The 22,217-nt window shown below is 39.5% G+C and overlaps 1 pseudogene; it reads left to right on the forward strand.

Moving 5' to 3' along the window:
* The first annotated feature begins 18,303 nt into the window (after positions 1–18,303).
* Positions 18,304–19,253, forward strand: LOC126080364 (olfactory receptor 10AG1-like; annotated as a pseudogene).
* Positions 19,254–22,217: the final 2,964 nt, after the last annotated feature.

The raw sequence follows: 22,217 nt of genomic DNA on the forward strand, positions 1-22,217 counted from the left end.
ACCACTGAGAATCATGTCCTAGCTAAGTTGACACACAATCTTAACTATCACAGTCTACCCCTTGTTAATCTGGCACCTGTACACATCTCCTTAAACCATACATAATCTCTTATTAAAGACAATTATAAGGTCATATTTGGGCGTAACATGGTACAAATAACACTCATACAACCAAAAATGCAACTAGCCTTGTTTGCATCTTATATTTTATAAGTGAAGAAAACAAAAATATTAGATGCACACTTCCAAGGAAGAAATACTCATAATAGTTACAGTTCTTGTTTCTGCAACTGGTCATGTAGTCGTAACTGAAATTTAAAACTACCTCCCCTTCTGTATTCCCTTTGCCCTCAGCATGCACCTCAGCTGGCCATGGTTCTTTGCCTGGAGGCGTAACCCAAATCTTCATTCTTGGAGGGTCCGGGCCATTAATAATCCTGTTGGAATTCAGTTGTAGTTTTCAATTGACTTTAATCACAGGGCATGGTAGTACTAAGAGACTCCCTAAGGTATCTCTTGCATTCCAGACACACTCTTCTTTACCTCCATTATGTAGTATCAATCCAATTTCCATGTTATGATGGATAACACCATCCAATATGATAACTCCCTTCTTTGCCTGTTGATCCAGAGGCATAAGGATCCCAAAGTGGCCAGGTGGCATTCTTCAGTTCCAGGTCTACGCAATCAGTGATGTATCTCCAGGTGGGAACATTCCTACTTTTGAATCTAAGACCTCTAGACCCACAGAGCATAGGGTCATGGGGACAGGAAGCAAAAATTTTACAAGTGACACACTAGTGGTAATAGTGAGTTGTGCCATCTCCATTTCTACCACCTGATTCCTGGATCCATAATTTCTGGTTATGTGAGAAACTGCACCATATATTAGATGCTGGTTTAGAGCATATCTGCCTCCTGGAGGACATTGCCCCAAGGCATTACCACATAGCTGGTGCCATAATTGTGTCTTTAGAAGGCCATTCCATTGTTCCATCAAGGCAGCTGCTTCAGGATGATGGGGAACATGTTAAGACTAGTGTATTCCATGAGCACAGACCCACTGCTGCTCTTCATTTGCTGTGAAGTGAGTCCATCGATCTGAGGCAATGCTGTGTAGGGTACTGTCTTAGTTATCTGGTGCTGCTATAATAGAAATACCACAAGTGGATGGCTTTAACAAACAAAAATTTATTCTCTCATAGTCTAGGGGAAACCCTCCTGGCGTAGTGGTTAAGTGCTATGGCTGCTAACAAAAGGGTTGACAGTTTGAATCCTCCAGGTGCTCCTTGGAAACTCTATGGGGCAGTTCTATTCTGTTCTATAGGGTCTCTATGAGTCGTAATCGACTCGACAGCACTTTTTTTTTTTTTTTCCGTAGTCTAGGAGGCTAGAAGTCCAAATTCAGGGTACCAGCTCCAGGGCAAGACTTTCTCTCTCTGTTGGTTCCGGAGAAAGGTCGTTGTCATCAATCTTCCCCTGGCCTAGAAACTTTTCAGAGCACAGACTCCAGGTCCAAAGGACACCCACTTCTGTCTCTTCTTGCTTGGTGGTAATGAGGTTCTTCTGTCTCTCTGCTTGCTTCTCTCTTTTACATCTCAAAAGACAGTGACTCAAGACACAACCTAATCTTGTAGATTGTGTCCTGACTTATTAACATAACTGCCCCTAAGCTTACTTATTAGCATAATAGATGTAGGATTTACAACACACAGGAAAATCACATCAGATGAAAAAAATGGTGGATAATCACACAATTCTGGAAATCACAGCCCAGCCAAGTTGACACATATTTTTAGGGAACACAATTCAATCCATAACAGGTACCATGATGGTAGATAAAGTGTTCTGTAAGTCCATGGATGGTACTTTTGGCAGAAGCATTGCATGCAAGGAAGGCAAATCTGTTGCCCCTTTCCATGATGGAAGCAGTCCAATGTAATAAACCTACCATCAGGTTGCTAGCTGATCACCTCAGGGAGTGACGCCCTATCGGGGACACAGTGTTGGTCTCTGTTGCTGGAAGACTGGGCACTCAGCAGTTGTTGTAGCCAAGTTGGCCTTGGTGAGTGGAAGCTCATGTTGCTGAGCCCATGCATAACCTCCAACCTCCCACCATGGTCACTTTGTTGATGGGCCATTGGGCAATAACAGGAGTAGCTGGGGAAAGAGGATGCCTGGTTTTCACAGAAGGCATCATCCTATTTACTTGATTGTTAAAATTCTCCTCTGCTGAGGTCATCCTCTGATGAGCATTCACATGAGACACAAATACTTTCACTTTTTGGGCCATTCAGAGAGGTCTATCCACATACTTCTTTCCTATACCTCCTTGTCTCCAATTTTCCAATCAAGTTCATTTTAAGTCCCTGATCATCCAGCCAAATCATTCACCACAGCTCATGAGTCAGTAAACAATTGCACATCTGGCCATTTCTCCTTTCAGGCAAAGTTAGCAACCAGTGCACAGCTCAGAGTCCTGCCCATTGGAAGGATTTCCCTTTCATTATTGTCCTTCAGGGAGGTCCCAGAAAGAGACTAGTTCTACCACTTCGAGTGGTGCCTGCATATTACACAGAACCATCTGGAAACCAGGCACCAGTTTTCACTTCCTCAGTCAAAAGATCATAAGGACTGTCCATGACGACATAGGTGCAGAATGGGAGACGGAAGGTAATGTGACGGCAGTTGACACCACAGGCTTTTGGGCAACTTCCTCACGGATCTTTCTTGTGTCTTCAGGTCCTGCTCAGGCCGGATCTTGTATATACCACTTCCATTTAATGATGGAGTATTTCTGTGCACATCTAACTTTATGGCTCTGTGAGTCAGACAATGCTCAGTTCATGGGAAGCTCTGGCCACATGGTGACTTGCTGGACTATGTTTAAGTATTCAGTCTCTAGTAAGGCCTAGCAGCAAATCAAAAGATGTTTCTCAAAAGGAATGCAGTTATCTGCAGAAAATGTCAGGGCTTTGCTCAAAAATCTTAAGGATATGTGCTATGATTCACAAATAGGGACCTGCCAAAGACTCCAAACAGCATCTCTATCTGCCACTGACACTTCAAGCACCATTGGATCAGCTGGATCATACAGCCTAACTGTCAGAGCCACTTATACCACAGCTGCAACCTGTTCCTGAGCCATCTTTTGGTCTGGGCAGCACTCAAAACTAACAGCTTTTCAAGTCACTTGATAAATAAACTGGAGAAGCACACCCAAATGAGGAATACATTGCCTCCAAAATTCAAAGAGGCCTACAAGGTATGATGTCACATTTTTAGTTGTGGGGAGGGAGAGGCAGATACAATAACTTATTTGCTTTAGAAGGAATACCTCGACATGCACCTCACCACTGAACCCCAAGATATTTCACTGAGGTGGAAGGTACCTGAATTTTTGTCACGTTAATTTTCTAACCTCTAGCATGCAAGTGTTTTAGCAGCAAGTCTAGAGTCATTGACACTTCTCCCTTACTAGGTCCAAGCAGCATAATGTCATCAGTGTAATGGACCAGTGTCTTAGTCATCTAGTGATGCCCTAACAGAAATACCATGAGTGGATGTCTTTAACAGAGAAAAATTTATTTTCTCACAGTCTGGTAGGCTAGATGTCCAAATTCAGGGCATCAGCTCTAGGGGAAGACTTTCTCTCTCTGTATGCTCTGGAAGAAGGTCTTTCACATCAATCTTCCCATGAACTAGTAGCTCCTCTGCATGGGAACCCTGGGTCTAAAGGACACACTCTGCTCCCAGTGTTTCTTTCTTGTTGTATGGGGTCCCCAGGTCTCTCTCCTCACTTCTCTTTTATATCTCAAAAGGGATTGGCTCAAGACACTACATAATTTTGTAGACCTCTTCAGTATAACTGCCACTCATCTGACTTATTAGATCATAGTGATAGGATTTACAACACATAGGGAAATCATATCAGAAGATAAAACTGTACACAATCATACAATCATATGAGGAAATCATGACCTACCCAAGTTGACAGATATTTTGGGGGAACACAGTTCAATCCATGACTTTCCACCCTTTGCCCCCCCAAAATTCATTTCCTTGCCACACATAAAACATATTCAACTCATCATATCATAACAAAGGCCTTAAATCAAGACCAAGTCCAAAATCCAAAAATTCCTCTTCATTTGTGAAATCCAGAATGTAAGTTATCTGCTTCCAAAGTACAATGGCAGAAAAAGCACAAGCTAGACATTTCTATTACAAATAGAAGAAATTGGAGAGAAAGAAGGCATAACAAGCACCAAGCAAGTTAGCAGAACACATTACATTAGCCCTCAAGGCTTGAAAATAATCCTTTGTTCTCTGAGGCAATTGACACAATAACCCTGCCCTCCAGACCCTAGGTACTGGCCACACTCTGGAATATGAGTGGAGACCCACTGGTTGTGGGCTTCAGCAATGCTTTCCAGGCCCGTTAGGATGGCAACTCTGCTCCCTTGGCTTTAAGTGTAACACCCTCTTAGTCCATCTGAGTGGCACCTCCACCCTTGGAAACACCAGAGGCCATGCCACCCTTTGAAACCCTTGAGGTCATGGCCATAGCTTTTGAGACTGAGGCAACTTGGCTTCTTGTGTTCCTGTCTCTGTAGCTCCTGTTTCCTGGATTCTTGGCCTCTTGGCTCCTCAGGCCTCACGCCTGCACCTGCTGTAATGGGGCAAGTGTTCCAAAGCTCTGTAGCTCCAAGAGTAAGCGCCTGGAGGCACCCTACTGCACCAAGAAGTCTCCTGTACACAGGCATTCAGCTCTCTCACTCCTTGAGTTGGCTCCAATGCTGTCTGGCACTGGTCTCCTTGCTCTGATGCTGCTGGTTCTCTGTGGCTGGCACTTCTCTGTGGCTGCAGGTTCTCTGCTGTTGCCAGTTCTCTGCTGCTGCTGGCCCTCTATTGCTGCTGCTCCTCTACGCATTCACTGTTTCAAAGCCTCTTCCACATTTAGGAATCTGTTAGAGCAGCACCCCACTCTCAGTACCAAGTTCTGTCTTAGTCATCTAGTGCTGCTGTCACAGAAATACTACAAGTGGATGGCTTTAACAAAGAGAAATTTATTTTCTCACAGTCTGGTAGGCTAGAAATCCAAATTCAGGGCATCAGCTCCAGGGGAAGGCTTTCTCTCTCTGTATGCTCTGGAGGAAGGTCTTTTTGCATCAGCCTTTCCCTGGACTGGGAGATTCTCTGTGCAGGAACCCCAGGTATAAAGGACACGCTCTGGTCCCTATGCTTCTTTCTTGCTGGTATGAGGTCTCCAAATATCTCTGCTCACTTCTGCCTTTTATATCTCAAAAGAGATTGGCTTAAGACACTACCTAATCTTTTAGGCCTCATCAATATAACTGCCACTAGTCCATCTTATTACATCATAGTGATAGGATTTACAACACATAGGGGAATCACACCAGAAGGGAAAATGGTAGACAATCATACAATCACACAAGGGAAGCATGATCTAGCCAAGATAATGGAGATTTTGGGGGAACACAATTCAATCCATGACAACCAGTGTGATATCTTGTGGAAGGGAAAGGCAATCAAGGTACCTGTGGACTAAATTATAACATAGGACTTGAGAGTTGATATATCACTGAGATAGGACACTGAAGGTATATTGCTGGCTTTGCCAGCTGAAGACACACTGCCTTTGGTAGTCCTTCAAAAACGGTATGAAGAAAAAGGCATTAGCCAGATCAATATCTGCATACCAGGTACCAGATGTATTAATTTGCTCAAGCAATGAAGCCACATCTGGAACTGCAGCTCCAAGTGAAGTCACCACCTGGTGAAGTTTTCAGTAATCCATTTTCATTCTCCAAGATCCATCTGGTTTTTGTTGTTGTTGTTTTGTTTTTTGCACAGTCCAAATAAGTGAGTTGGTTGGGGATGTGGTGGGAATCACCACCCTTTCATCTTTTAGGTCCTTGATGGTGGCAGTAATCTCTGCAATCCCTCCAGGAATGTGGTATCGTTTTTGGCTCACTATTTTACTAGGTAGGGGAGTTCTAATGGCTTCTACTTGGCTTTTTCTAATAATGCTCCTTATTCCACTAGTCAGGAATCCAATGTGAGTATTCTGCCAGTAGCTGAGTATATCTCTTTCAATTATGCATTCTAGAACTGGAGAAAGCAATACATGATGGATTCGTGGACCCACTGAACCTACTGTGAGACGGACATGAGCTAAGATTCCATTAATAACCTGACTTCCATATGCCCCTACTCTGACTGGTAAGCCACAGTGACATTTTGGGCCTCTTGGAATTAGTGTCAGTTCAGAACCAATATCCAGTAATTACAAAAAATTTGATTATTTCCTTTTCCCCAGTGAACAGTCTCTCTTGTGAAAGGTTGTAGATTCCTTTGGGGAGGCTGGTAGAAAGATTAACAGTGTAAATTTTACCAGTGTAATGGGGTACTTCCTCAAGGGAACGAGGCCTAGCCTTCCTTCATTCAAGGAGTTGTGGGTCCATTAACTCGCTCAAGAACGGGAATTGATTGATGTGCTGTGACTCTCAATTTTGAGGATTCAGGTTAGACTGCTGTTCACTTGACCTAAAATTCTTCTGCTTGTACAGGTCAAGTAAATGTCTATTCCACTCCTAGGGACATCATGACAAGTAGACAGCGCCACAAGTCCATACAAATCAGACTATTCTGATTACTGCTTTGACCCTGCTGTTCATTGCAGTAACTACATCTGCCTTGTCTTTGTTCATTCAATGCCACCACTTGGCTCCTACCACCACAGGGTCCATTCAGCCCCATTGTAGTTAGGTGTCTTAATTCAGTTAGGGCAGTTCCCACTGTGAAATCTGATTTACATAAAACAGCAATTACTTCAGGTTTCAAGGATGCTGGGTGTTATGCTTTGAACTGTGTCTCCCAACAATGTGTGTCAACTTGGCTAGGCTGTGATTCCCAGGGTAATGAATTGAACAGTGTCCCCTAAAAATATGTGTCAACTTGGTTAGGCCATGATTCCCAGTATTGTGTGATTTTCTTCCATTTTGTGCTTGTAATTTTATGTTAAATAAGATTAGGGTGGGATCATAACATCCTTACCCAGGTCATGTCCCTGATCCAATGTAAAGGGAGTTTCCCTGGGATGTGGTCTCCACTACCTTTTATCTCTCAAGGGATAAAAAGGAAATGGAAGCAAAGGGGGGGTGGGGAAGGGCCTCATACCACCAAGAAAGCAATGCAGGGAGCAGAGCTCATCCTTTGCACCTGGGATTCCTGCACAGAGAAGCTTCTAGTCCAGGGAAAGATTGATGACAAGGACCTTCCTCCAGAGCCAACAGAGACAAAAAGCCTTTCCCTGGAGCTGAAACCCTGAATTTGGACTTCTAGCTTACTGGACTATGGGAAAATTAATTTCTCTTTGTATTTCTGTTATAGCAACATTAGATGATTAAAAACAAACAACAACAACAAAAAAAACATTTGCTTTTGAGTCGATTCTAACTTGTAGTGACTCTATAGGACAGAGTAGAACTGCCACATAGAGTTTCCAATAAGCACCATATAGATTCAAACTGCCAACCTTTTGATTAGCAGCCATAGCACTTAACCACTATGCAACCAGGTTTTCCAAAACCAAACCCATTGCCTTTAAGTCGATTCTGACATAAAATGACCCTATAGGACAGAGTAGAACTGCCCCACAGGGTTTCCAAGGAGTGGCTGATGGACTTGAACTGCCGGCCTTGTGGTTAGAGCCCAATGCTTAACCACTGCGCCACAAGGGCTAAGACAGACCATATTGTGTTATTCTCCACCATTTTGTCATTTGATATGATTTTCAAATGTGTTGTGAATCCTACCTCTATGAAGTTAATGAGACAGGATTAGAGGCAGTTATGTTAATGAGGCAGGACTCAATCTACAAAACTAAGGTGTGCCTTCAGTCAATCTCTTTTGAGATATTAAAGACAGAAGTGAGCAGGAAGACAGGGGAGTCTCATACCACCAAGATACAAGAGCCAGGAGAACAGCACATCCTCTGGACCCGGGGTTCCTCTGCAGAGATGCTCCTTGACCAGTGAAGATTTATGACAAGGAACTTCCCCCAGAGCTGACACAAAGAGAAAGCTTTTCCCCTGGAGCTGCTGCCCTGAATTCGGACTTCTAGAGTACTAGACCGTGAAAGAATAAATTTATGTTTGTTAAAGCCATCCACTTGTGGTATTTCTGTTATAGCCACAGTAGATAACTAAGACACAATTTGGTACCAGGAGTGGGTTGTTGTCTAACAGATAACTGAAACATACAAGCTGTTTTGAAACTGTAAATGGTTAGAGGCTGGAAACTTTTTTAAGTGCTTAATACTGAAAGCCTAGATTGCTTTGAATGGAATACTGGTGGAATTATGGACATCAAAGAAAATTCTAGCCAGGTCTCAGAAGGAAATGAGGGGAACTATTACACTGGAGATGGTACAGAAGGTGAGAAGCAGCAGAGGTATGGTAGCTGCCGAGAGACAGAGGCTGCCAAGAGTCAGTAGCTGCTCCGAGACGGTGACAGCACCAGGAAACCAATGTGATACAGCACTAGTGTCGACCCACATATGGAGAGAAATGAGTGCCTTTGGCAGGAAGCTTCCTGGCAGAGTGGGGTGTCTCTGAGCACTTACAGGTGGAGGTAGGCTTGCTGACCAAGGATCAAGAGAGCTAAGTGCCTTCCAGTTGAAGTTTACAGGAGGGGTGGAGCACCTCCAGGAACTTATCAGTGTACCTAAACAGCTTTGGAGCACTTGCCCCAGCAGGGCGGATGTGGAGAGTGAGGCTGGAAGGACCAAGAGGCCAAGGAATCAGGAAGCAGAAGATGAAAAGACAAGAACACAGGAAGCACAGCTGCCTCAGTCTCTGCCACGACCTCTGGGGTCTCAAAGGGTGGAGTTGCCTCTCAGATGGGCTAGGAGAATGGGGCCGCCCAAATTTGAGGGAGCAGAGTTACTGTTTCACTGGCCCTAGAAGAAGAAACTGAAGCCTAGGGCTGAGGGGCCTCCACCCAAAACCTGAAAAGCGTGGCCAGTATCTAGGGTGTGGACAGCAAGAGCATTGTCTAAATGGTCTCAGAGAACAGAGGATTATTTTCACGTCTTGAGGGCTAATATAATGTGTTCTGTTGACCTGCTTGGTGCCTATTGTCTCTTATTTTGCTCCAATTTCTTCTATTTGTAATATAAATGTCTAGCTTGTCCTGTTCCACCATTGTACTTTGGAAGCAGAAAACTTGTATTCTAGATTTCACAGATGAAGAGGAATTTTTGGATTTTGGATTTGTAGTCGATTTAAGACATTTGCTGTTATATGATGGGTGAATGTGTTTTTTACTTGGCAAATACATCAGTTTTGGGGGGACTAAAGGGTAGAACCCCCACAGGTCTGTCAGTTTGTTGTACTGTGGGGCTTGTGTGTTGCTGCAATGCCAGAAGTTATACCACTGAAATTCAAATACCAGCAGGGTCCCCCGTGGTGGACACGTTTTGGCTGAGCTTCTAGACTAAGAATGAGAAGAAGGACCTGGTGATCTACTTCTGAAAAGAATTAACCAGTGAAAACCTTATGAATACCAGCAAAACATTGGTATAGTACCAGAAGATGAGCCAGCCCCTCGGGGGGAAGACACTCAAAAGAGGACTGGGGAAGAGCTGTCTCCTGAAAGTTGAGTTGGCCTTAATGACGTGGATGTTTATTCAATTCAAGACCTTCAATTGCTGATGTGGCAAGACTCAAATGAGAAGAAGCAGCTGCAAACATCCATTAGTCATCTGGATGTGGAATGTATGAAGTATGAATCTAGGAAAATTGGGAATCATCAAAAATGAAATGGAACACATAAACATCGATATCCTAGGCATTAATGAGCTGAAATGGACTGCCCATTTTGAATAGGACAATCATATGGTCTACTATGCCAGGAATGACATTGCATTCATTGTTACAAAGAACATTTCCAGACCTATCCTGAAGTACAATATTGTCAGTGATGGGATAATATATACACCTCTACAAGGAAGACCAGTTAATACTACTATTTTTCAAATTTATGCACCAACCACTAATCCCAAAGATGAAGAAATCGAAGATTTTTTCCAACTTCTGCAGTCTGAAATTGATGTAATTTGTAATCAACTGGGGTCACAATAGATGCTCCAGGATAGAATGGTCTTTGGTTATTAGTGTTCAACTCGTCAAATCTATTCTTGAGATTGTCTCTAAATTCAGATAGGATATACTCAAGGTCATACTTTGGCTTGTGTGGATTGTTCCAATTTTCTTCAGCTTCTACTTGAACTTGCATATGAGCAATTGATGGTCTGTTCCAAAGTTGACCCCTGGCCTCGTTCTGACTGATGATATTGAGCTTTTCCACAGATGTAGTCTATTTGATTCCTATGCATTCAATTTGGTGAGATCCAAGTGTATAGTCGCTGCTTATGTTGTTGCAAAAACGTACTTGCAATAAAGAAGTTGTTTTTCTTGTACAATTCTGTCATGTGATCTCTGGCATTTTTTCTATCATCAAGGCCATATTTTCCAACTACTGATGACATTTCTTTGTTTTCAACTTTCATATTCCAATCACCAGTAATTATCAATGCATCTTGATGGCATGTTTGATCTATTTCAGACTGCAGAAGGTGGCAAAAGTCTTAAGTTCCTCATCTTTGGCCTTAGTGGTTGGAGTGTAAATTTGAATAATGGTCTGATAAACTTGTCTCCCTTGTAGGCATACGGATGCTATCCTATCACTGACAGCATTGTACTTCAGGATAGATCTTGAGATGTTCTTTTTGATGATGAACGCAAAACCATTCCTCTTCAATTTGTCATTCCCGACATAGTAGACCATACAATTGTCTGATTCAAAGCAGCTAATACCAGTCAATTTCAGCCCACAAATGCACAATATAACCCTGTGCAAATTGTGAGACTTTAGAATTTCCTTTTAGCTTAGTGACTTTGGGATGTGCCCCTACCGTAGTTCAGGTCTGCCTGTCATTTCACCCTATTGCTGTGCTCTGCCACACTTGATTCCCATGGAAGGTCTTTCTCACCACCCACTCTTCACTCACCTTCCACGTTTTAAAGGTCATAGTTCCAGATACCTCTCAATTAACTTCTCTAATCAACCTCTGATATTGTAATATTATAGGATTTCTCTTTCTGGGAGATATATAGAAAAATATGCAGATAGATAGATAGATATAGACTTTATACAATCTTTAGTTTGGTGGTGAAATACATATATATTCCACCATAGATAGATACTTTATACAACCTGTAGATTAATCATGAAAATATATATACATTCCACTACTAACCTTGAAGTTGGAAGTAATTAAACACTTAGAAATCACTATTTACTAAGTTATAGGAAGTAACATATTTTCACAAGGGGAAATATGGTTTCAAACCAATATTCTTAAACTACCTGTCTCAGGCTCTGTTCTATAGAGAAGCAAAGCCAGAGAAGCATATATACTATATATATAATGTCCTTGAGATAAATTTCTCTATATATAATATATAGGAAATTTTTTACACAATTGTAGAAGCTAGCAAACCCCAAGTCCCTGGGACAGGAGTCAGGGGCTGATGAACCCAAGAACCACAGATCAGAGGGCAGGCTGATTGCTCACTGCTAGGAAGGCTGATGAATCCAAAATCAGCAGGTAAGTCGGCAGGCTGCTGACCCAAGTCAAAAGAACTGGAGGTTAGATTCTGATGAACTGAATGCTGGATCCGAGGCAGTACAAATCCAGGGAGCTTTGGCAGAATGTCCACAGATATTGGATGCAGGCCACACCTCCAAGGAAACTCCCGTTTAACTGATTGGTGACTCACAGCAGATCCCATCATGGAGGTGATCACATTATATCAGATCTGGTCATGAAAGAGATTACAACATTATACAACCGCCAAACTACATCATAACTGCCAAACCACTGAGAATCATGGCCCAGCCAAGCTGACTGACTTATGATCTTAAAGATCATACTACCTAAATGTCACTCATATTTGAAGACTTGAAAGGGAAGAGTTTTATAACAATAGACTGACTATTGTCCTGCAATCTTGCCTCTCATCTCAGCTGGAAGTACATCAGAAGCTTATTTTCTCCTAAGTGAAGTTAATATGATTCACACCTTAAAAGTGGGTTCACAGAAGGAATGAAGTTGGGGGAAGATAGTAGAATGCTGCAGGGAAAGAAAAAAGTCTCCCTGTTGAATTAATCTTGGGGAAAAAAAATACTTTTAAACTAGATTTAATATATCCAACAACCATTTCTCAGTTTGCCAGGAAGTCTTGAAGAAATAAATTATATATTATATGGTATTATATATATATATACATAGGTAAAAATACTCTTTGCTGTCAGGACATTTATTACAACACTTACAGAGGCTACGCTCTGAATTTTGATCAAGGCTTCCGTTTCAGAGGAGAAAATAGGCAAAATAACTTGAGGAAAATGTGACAGGAGCTCAGTTTAACAGGAACAGAGGGCCCATGAGAAGCAGTCATGAGATATGGTGAGAATTGGATTTGTGTCAATTTTGGATGGCCTCCAATGAATTGCTCAGTTAAGGGCACTCCAGGACCCTATTCAAGTCTATGAAATAAAACTTTCTGTACACTCTATTCCATTGAGAGGCTGCAGAGGAAGAGTATTCTGGTTAGAGTGAGAGCTATCTGAGAAAAATAAATACACTAAATCAGAGAGTGCCAAAGAGATTTGTTTAATTAGAAATTTAACTGTGTCAGGTAGAAGAGGTCCCAGAGGGCAGAGATAACTATTTTGTATTTAAAGAGCGTTGCAGGTTCAAACTGAAAGGACTGTTTTAAAGGGGGATTGAATACCACTGACAAAACAAGTTGTTTCAGCCAAAGTAATTTAAATACTTAAATACATAAACCCTCTTCAGTGAGGAAGGAACAAGATTATCACAAACAGACCAAAACTCAAACCCACTGCCACCAAGTTTGATTCCTACCCATATCAACCCTACAGGACAGGGGAGAATTGCCCCATAGGGTTTCCAAGGTTGTAACTCTTTACAGAAGCCAACTGCTACAACTTTCATCCATGAGCAGCAGGTGGGTTCTAACTCCAGATTTTTTGAATAGGAACTGAGAACTGTAACCACTGCACCACCAGGGCTGCTATAATCCCAAATAATAAAGGTAAATATGAACTTTTTATTAATACTCAACTTCAGTTTACAATATTATTAAAACTAATAATATAAACTAACAAATGTGCCATTTTGTTAAAGCAACTCCTTTATATTTCTGACTCTATAAAATATAATTGAACATAAACAATTATTTTAAATGGTGGTATTAAATTACTTTGAAACACTGAAAATTTGAAAAACTGCTATTTTTGATAGAATACTAGATAATATAATAGGAAAACTTCATTTCTTGCAAAGACTTTGTAGCAAAATACAATTATATTTATGTATTTTAGTTCTGTTGATATTTTAAAAAGCTATTTAAAGTAAAACAATTCATGGAATAAATTTATAATCATTGAAGAATCCAAGAAAATTTTATTTTAAAGAAAATGATATTTTTAAGTTAAAGAATTTACAAAATAATAAAGTTTTAAGATCATATTGCTTTTCAAATTAATTTCAGAGTTTAAGTTTCTTATTGATATCAAAAATACAAACATAGCTGAGATTTAGGTAGACTGGGGACATAGACAGTGACTAATATCTAACTGAGTCAGGATATTGTTAACCAAATCCAAATCCATTGCCTTTTTTTTTTTTTTTTTGAGTGGATTCCAACTCCTCAGGACTCTACAGGATAGAGTAGAACTGCCTCGCAGGGATTCTAAGGCTCTAAATCTTTATGAAAGCAGACTGCAACATCTTTCTCTCACAGAGTGGCTGGTGGGTTTGAATCACCGACCTTTTGGTTGGCAGCCAAGCACTTAGGCACTGTGCCACCACGACATAGTCAGAATATTGTTATGCATTCCTTAATCATTTTGGGTTTTTCCCAGGGAATGGATGCTTAGATTTCAAAAAAAAAAAATATTATAACATTGTTTTATTTCCTTTAAGTAATATGAACTTAAAAATTTTCAAGAAAGAAGAATAATATAGTTTTGGGAGAATACACAGGGTAAATCTCTGTTCTTTCTCCCCTGTTCTCTTGAGAATAACGTAGTCAAATCTTAAAGTACTTGATGTTATACATGTTCTCGGGGAACATCTAGCTCAATTGGCATAACATAATTTATAAAGTAAATGTTCTACATTCTACTTTAGTGAGTAGCATTTAGGGTCTTAAAAGCTTGTGAGCTGCCTTGTAGGATACTCCACTGGTCTCACCCTTTCTGGAGAAAGGGAGAATGAAGAAAACCAAAGACACAAGGGAAAAGTAGTCCAAGGACTAACAGACCACAACTACCACAGCCTCCACTAGACTAAGTCCAGAACAACTAGATGGTGCCTGGCTACCTCCACCAACTGCTCTGACTGGGATCACAATAGAGGGTCCTGGACAGAGCTGGAGAAAAATGTAGAACAAAATTCTAGCTCACAAAAAAAAAAAAAAAAAAGAGACCAGATTTACTGGTCTGACAGAACCTGGGGAAAACCTGAGAGTACGGCACCTGACACTCTTACAGCTCAGTAATGAAGTCACTCCTGAGGTTCACCCTTCAGCCAAAGATTAGACAGACCCATAAAACAAAACGAGGCTAAATGGACACACAAGCCCAGGGGCAAGGACGAGAAGGCAGAAGGGGACAGGGAAGCTTACAGTGAGGAATCCAAGGTCAAGAAGGGGAGAGTGCTGACATACCCTGGGGTTGGCAACCAATGTCAAAAAACGGTATGTGTATTAATTGTTCAATGAGAAACTAATTTGCTCTGTAAACATTCGTTTAAAGTACATTAAAAAAAAGAATTTACAAAATAATACAAAGTTTTAAGCTCATACTGTTTTTCAAATTTACTTTCAGGGTTTATGTTCTTCATTTATATCAAAACTACAAACATAGATGAGGTTTAGGTAGATTGAGGACATTGACAGTGACTAATATCTAAATGAATCAGCATACTGTTAAACAAAGCCAAACCCATTGCCTTTGAGTAAATTCCGACTCATAATGACCATATCAGATAGAGTAGAACTGCCTCATAGGGTTTCCAAGGCTGTAAATCTTTGTGGAAGCAGACTGCCACATCTTCCTCCCACAGAGCAGCTGGTGGTTTTGAATCACTGAAGTTTTGGTTCGCAGCTGAGCACTTAACCGCTGTACCACCAGGACTCCTTCAGAATATTTTTACACATTCCTTAATCATTTGGATTTTTTCCAGGGAATGGATGCTTAGATTTGAATTAAAAATATGATAACATTAAGTTTTATCTCCCGTTAAGTAATAAGAACTTAAACATTTTCAATAAAGAAGAGTAATATAGATAGTTTTGGGAGCATACACAGGGTAACTCTCCGCTCTTTCTACCCTGTTCTTTTAAGAAAAACACAGACAAATCTACATATCTAATGTTATACGTGGATAAGGTCATCACCAAAGAGTTGAGTTAGTATAATTAGAAATGCTATCTCACTTATCACTCAAAGTCATTTTATTCAATTAACATGGATTTAATTATTTTTTAGTAAATGCTATTGTTAGTAAAGTAATACATAAAGACTCGATTCTTTTGCGAGTCTTAATTCTTCTTTCCCTCTTAAAAGTGATGCTTTCATTTTGATAATGTGTATTCCTTTACTTCAGTTCAGAATCAAATCCTGAGCACCATATTAGGTGAACATCTATTTTCTAGGATCTATGTTGCTTTCGAGTAGGAAAATAGTCACAGCATTTACATTTAAGATCATTTGGTATCAGTAAAAGAAAATGCATACAAAAGCTATTAACCTGATTGCAATCCTAAGTGCTGTACAGTGATGGGTCCTACAGGTATCATAGTCCACAAAGTAGAGATAATGGTGTAAACTCTAATATTAGCAGAGAATTCATGGAGAAATTGCAACTTGAGACTTGAATGGTTTTGTTTTCTGGTCTCACTTCATGCCAACAATAATGCTGTGATATAAAAGGAAAATAAATTAGAGCGTATTCATGTTGTATAGCGTACTGAGTAACATTCTGAAGAATAAATTAAAATTAGTTTTAATGAAAATAATTATAAATGGATGGTCATAATAATAACTGTTAATAACAACAATAAACCCAGTGCCGTCTAAATAATTTTAGCCTTTTATAAATGCCAGGACTTCTTCAAGGTGCTTTACTTATATTAAAAGTTTTAATTCCCATAACAACACTAAATGTTGGTGTAGTTGCTAGCCATTTAACACCTGAGCAAACTGTGAGACAGGAAGATTAACTTGCACCAAGTCATCACACAGCTAGGTGTTGGAGCTATAATTCAATTCCAGTCCATCTGGAAAATCCTGTTATATAACCGTGGCACAGTAGTTAAGTGCTCAGCTGCTAGTCAAAAAGTCAATGGTTTGAAATCTCTAGCTGCTCCATGGAATAAAGGCATGGCAGCTGGTTTTCCTAAAGATTTACAGCCTTGAAAACCCTATGGGATAGATCTATTCTATCCTGTATTGTCACTATTAGTTGGAATCAACTCCTCAGCATTTTTTTTTTTTTTACCATGTTGCTATAATTCTACTATCCTTAGGGGACAAGGTGCAAACCCATTAGGATGGACAGATGAAAAACAGGGTGAGACAAGAGGCACTTTGCCTATTGCAAAATTTAAGGAGGCACTCCCTTTCAGGATTGTGCAAGTGCAAGGATGGCCCAGAATGCCTCTTTAATTTTGCACCTTAGGAGCTTCACTGACTAGTCCTTGTGCTGTCCCTGATGAAAGGGAATGGTGGGAAAAATACTTGCCCACAAAGGAAATCAAAACCACTTTATCAAATACCTACTTAACCAGGCAATTTATTAAATTCTAGGCTACAGACTTAAAGAACATACTATCATAATTATAGTTACAGAAACATAACCAAAAAGTCAACAATTTAAAATTGGTAGGTAGGTGTTGTATTTTACCAGTATTATCTCATTTAATTCTCAGAAAAAAAGACGTAAACTTTCGAAACTTCAAATATTTGCTTCATGTTACAAAGATAATAAATCACAAAAACAGATGTCAAATTCAGGCCCATTAAAAAAAAAAAAGTAGATGCTGAATTGCAATAAAAAGAAGTATGTGCAATTGGAAGAATGACCCACACTTAGTGAGTCTCAATATCCTATAGTTAAAGACAAGTGAGTTTAGAAACAGTTATCTCAAGTGTTGCTTTTTTGAAGAACAACAAAAATAATGGTGGGTGTACACAGTACAATGGGTATAACATAACAGCCCATATCTTTCCTTCTCCTGTCCCAAACACATACACACAGGTAACAAATATTCTCCATGCTGCCTTTGCTTTTCCAGGTTGACCACATTTATTATTCGTATCTGAATCAATGTTCCTAGGCCAATTTCGCTGAATAAAATCCTCATGTCCACTTAAAATCCTACCAAAAGATATTTGTTTTATTCACCTAAGAAAAATAAAATACTCTCAAAATTTTCGTTCTAAACTATCTAATATGAACTGTATTCTAAGAACCTATATGTTTAAAGGAGCCCTGGTGGCACAGTGGTTAAGAACTCGCTGCTATCCAAAATGTTGGTAGTTCAAATCTACCAGCTGCTACTTGGAAACCCTATAGTTCTACTAGACTCCATAGGGTTGCCGTGAGTTGAAATCGACTCCACGGCAATGGGTACAGGCACAGGCTTAAAATCATCAATGGATAGGAAAAGGAAACATGGAACTAGGCAGTTGAAAATATATGTTAGAAGACAGTTTATGATACAGTGTTAGACAAGTTTGACTGAGAAAGTGCATACAGAAGTACAATGGGATTGTCAAGGCGTGCAATTAATTTAAAGTGAGGTTAGGCGGCAAAGCTGAGGGTCCATCTCCAGCAGTTACCAATTCCTGCAGTGCTGTGTTAAGTAAGGTATAGAATATCTACCCGGGGCTGTGATCCAAAAGCATAGTGAAATGATCTTAAAATAAATGTGAGGGGGCAGTTTACTATGATTTAACAGGAGGACCTGGGACATACATAACTACTATCATTCTCAAAGTGCCAACAATTGCAGTGATCATGAAATCCAACCCGGACACCTGAATACAACTTAGAGGAGAGACAAAGAGATACAGGAAGATAAAGGAAACACCCATGTAAATTCACATTTTCCACAGATGAATCGTCAAGGAATGCCACCAGAAGATAATCTGACTGAAGTGGTGGAATTTGTTCTTTTGGGCTTTGCTGACATGCCCCATCTCCAGTGGTTCCTTTTTGGATTGTTTTTAATCATCTATATTTTTATATTATTATCCTGATGAGCAATGGCACCATACTCCTAATAACAAAAATGGATCCTGCTCTCCAGAGCCCTATGTATTTTTTCCTGGCAAATTTTTCCTTCTTGGAAATCTGCTATGTATCAGCTACTCTCCCCAGAATGTTGATGAATCTTGGGACTCAGAGAAGAAGAATTTCCTTAGGTACCTGTGCTGCACAGATGTGCTTTGTCCTTGTATTTGGAGCCACCGAGTGTTTCCTCCTGGCAGTGATGGCCTATGACCGCTACGTGGCCATTTGTAACCCTCTGCAGTATCCTCTAGTCATGAACCACAGGGTCTGTATCCAGTTGGTGACTGGCTCTTGGACCATTGGAATCCCAGTTCAGATAGGGCAGACATATCAGATTTTCTCTCTGCCTTTTTGTGGATCTAAGCAAATTAATCACTTCTTCTGTGACATTCCCCCAGTTCTCAATCTGGCCTGCGGGGACAGCTTTGTAAATGAGATGTTGGTGTACATAGTTGCTGTGTTATTTGCTATGGTTCCATTTCTGTTGATACTTGGCTCCTACAGTAAAATCATCTCCATCATCCTGAAGTTGCCATCAGCCACAAGTCAAGCCAAAGCCTTCTCTACCTGCTCGTCTCATCTTATGGTTGTGGTGTTATTCTTTGGATCAGCCATTACTGCATACTTAAGACCCAACACTAGGCACTCAGAGGGAACTGACAAAATGCTTTCTCTTTTTTACACTATCCTAACTCCTATGTTTAATCCCCTGATATATAGTTTAAGGAACAAAGATGTCATAACGGCATTGAGAAAATTGCTATGTAAATAATTCGCTTCAGTAAAAAATAAGTTAAATGTATAAGAATTGCTTTCTCACATACTTTTTAATCCAATTTAAATGGTGTATACCTTGTCTTTCTATAAAATGGCAATTATTTCCAAATTAAAAATTACATGTAATATTGTCAGACCTTTCCGTTCAACTTATGTAAGTAGTACATGTATCAGCTGATGGCAGATTGTTCCATTAGTAATTCTATAATTTCCTTGTACAATGTCTTCCCTCAATAAGAACTTTTGCAGGGGCTGATTTAATTTAATCTGTTATAATGTATAATTTGTTATATCACTTATTAGGAAGCATTTAATTCATTTCCAAGAATGTCCATATGGTTGTGACATCCATTTTAAATTATGATGGTATATCAATGCCATTGAACATTCGGCATGATTTATGTTTATATCAGATTAAACTTTTCTATATAGTACAATCCTATGGTTTGAGAAAAGATGTTAAAATATGTATATATAATTAGAAAAGCATGAGGTTAGTCACAAGTTTTTGATTTTGCTTTGTTTTGTTTTAGCTTTCTGGAGATGATAAGAGGGATGAGAAAATTATAAAGAAAGGAATTGATTTAAAAAAAAGTACCTGCTATAAAAACAATAGATATCACACACCTACCTTGTACACAGCATACACACACACACACACACACACAGATACACATTGAAAATGATGAATGGAAATATATCATCAAATGTCAATTACGAATATTCCAGAGTAAATTTTCTATTATTTTCCTTTAGTTTTTTTTTTTTTCCCCCTGAATATTTGGTCCTTATTGCAATTAACCTGTGTTTTCCATGAAATCAAGAAAATGGAACAATAAATCTGTGTTCACGTGGATAATAAAAATGATAGTAGTTAGTTGCTTGTGCTGTTTCCCTACTTCTGTTTTATAATTAGCCTTACTCCATTCCAGTATTTTAAACTTACCTAATGAATCTTTCATATATGAAGGCAACAGATCCCCCCCCCCAAAACTACGAACCTTCTCCATGAGTTAGTTTAAAAAGAATGTGCTGAAGATTTCATCTGCTTTGAAAGCTTTTACCCAGAAGTAAAAGAAGTCAGTTACATCCACATTTACACCGACACACCGAGCTCAAGTGGGGAGGGAAGTGCAGGACTACTCCTTACTCAGAACAAAATAGAGACGATATGTAACATCTCTGATGACAAGCCCAAGAGGAAAAAGTGTACCCTGATCAAGAGCAAGGAACAAGAAATAAATCACTAAGTTTCTCCTGTGACTATCAAATACTATAAAAAAAAATCTAAGGGACATTATTAGAGACAAGGGAAGTATAAAAGAAATGAGAATATAATAGCAAAAATAGTTTCATGAAAATTTCCAAGCAGAAAGTGGGTCACTCCTGAAGCTATTAAAAGCAGAATGCAGTGAGAGAGAAACTGTGAAGTCCTTTCGTTCTCACTGTCTCATGCAGGGGAAAGAAAGTTTGGGAGATGAAACCCTTTACCAAGTGTGATGTCCTTCTCCAGGGATTGGTCCCTCCTGATAGCATGCCCAAAGTAAGCAAGACAAAGTCTCGCAATCCTCATTTCTGAGGAGCGTTCTAGCTGTGCTTACTCCAAGACAAACTTACTTGTTCTTCTCGCAGTCCATGCTGTATTCAGTATTATTCACTTACACCACAACTCAAATGTGTCAATTCTTCTTCTGCCTTTCATTTTCATTGTCCAGCTTTCACATGCATATGACCCTATATGACAGAATAGAACTGCCCCATAGGGTTCTCTAGGCTGTAATCAGTATATGGACAAAAGTGCTTTTCTCCTAGGGAGACACTGGTGGGTTTGAATCCCCGACCTTTTGGTTAGCAGCCAAGTATTAAGAGTTGTGCTAACAGGGCCCCTTAGAATATATATGTAGAACTTCCAAAACTCAATAATAAGAACAAAAAAAAAAAGCAATTTTTAATATTGGCAAAAAGTTTGAACAGGCACTTCTCGAAGAAAATATACGGGTGGAAAATAAGGCCATGAACAATGATCACATCAATTTTGATTATGGGTTAGAAAATGATACCAGTAGACACTTACTAAGGTCCCTAAAAAAAAAAAAAAAACTAGTGGGTGGTGCAAATGATTCATGTTTGACTACTAACCCAAAGATTGGTGGTTTAAAACCCACTCATCAGGGTCAGGAAAGAAAGGCCTGACAACCTGCTCCTGTAAAAAGCACAGCCAAGAAAACCCTCTAGACTGGCATTTCTACTCTGTAATATATGGGGTTGCCATAAATTGGAATCAACTTGACAGCAACTTTTTTTTAGACTTTTATTAGAATAACATATGTACATAAACAAAGCTGATAATATAAAATGATGGCAAGAATTCAGAGCAATTAGAACACTCATGTTTCTGGTGTGAATGCAATTTTGGAAATTTCTATTTTGGAAAATTTGTTGTTAGTTTCCTATAAAGTTAATTGTATACTTACTATATGATCCAAAAGTCTCACTGTGGCTAGTCACCATAGAGAAATGAAAACCTATATACACAAAATCCTCTAAAGAAATATTCATAGCAACTTTATTTGTTAAAGGTGGCTAACCTCTGTTTCAATAACCATTACAAAAACTTATATTTTTTATTTTGTATCTGACTTTTAACTCAGTCAATAAAGATAAACAAGAAATTAATCTTAATCAAAAGTAAGTGTGAACTATTTCTGTCCAATATCAAATTTATTTTTATAGAATCTTTATGTCTTAAATATCATCACAGAACCGTCACATTCAGAAAATGACAAAAAAAAGGAATTCTTTTTTTTTTTCAATTTCAAACACTGTTTCAGATAAAAAATAAACATACAAAAAAAAAAAATAAGTCTCTGTAGTGTTGATTTACAGCTCATGGCGGCCCAGTAGGACCGAGTAGAGATGCCTCCCGGGGTTCCCAAGGAGCGGCTGGTGGATTTGAACT

Source organism: Elephas maximus, chromosome 7 (assembly GCF_024166365.1).
Source record: "Elephas maximus indicus isolate mEleMax1 chromosome 7, mEleMax1 primary haplotype, whole genome shotgun sequence".
Taxonomy (NCBI): domain Eukaryota; kingdom Metazoa; phylum Chordata; class Mammalia; order Proboscidea; family Elephantidae; genus Elephas; species Elephas maximus.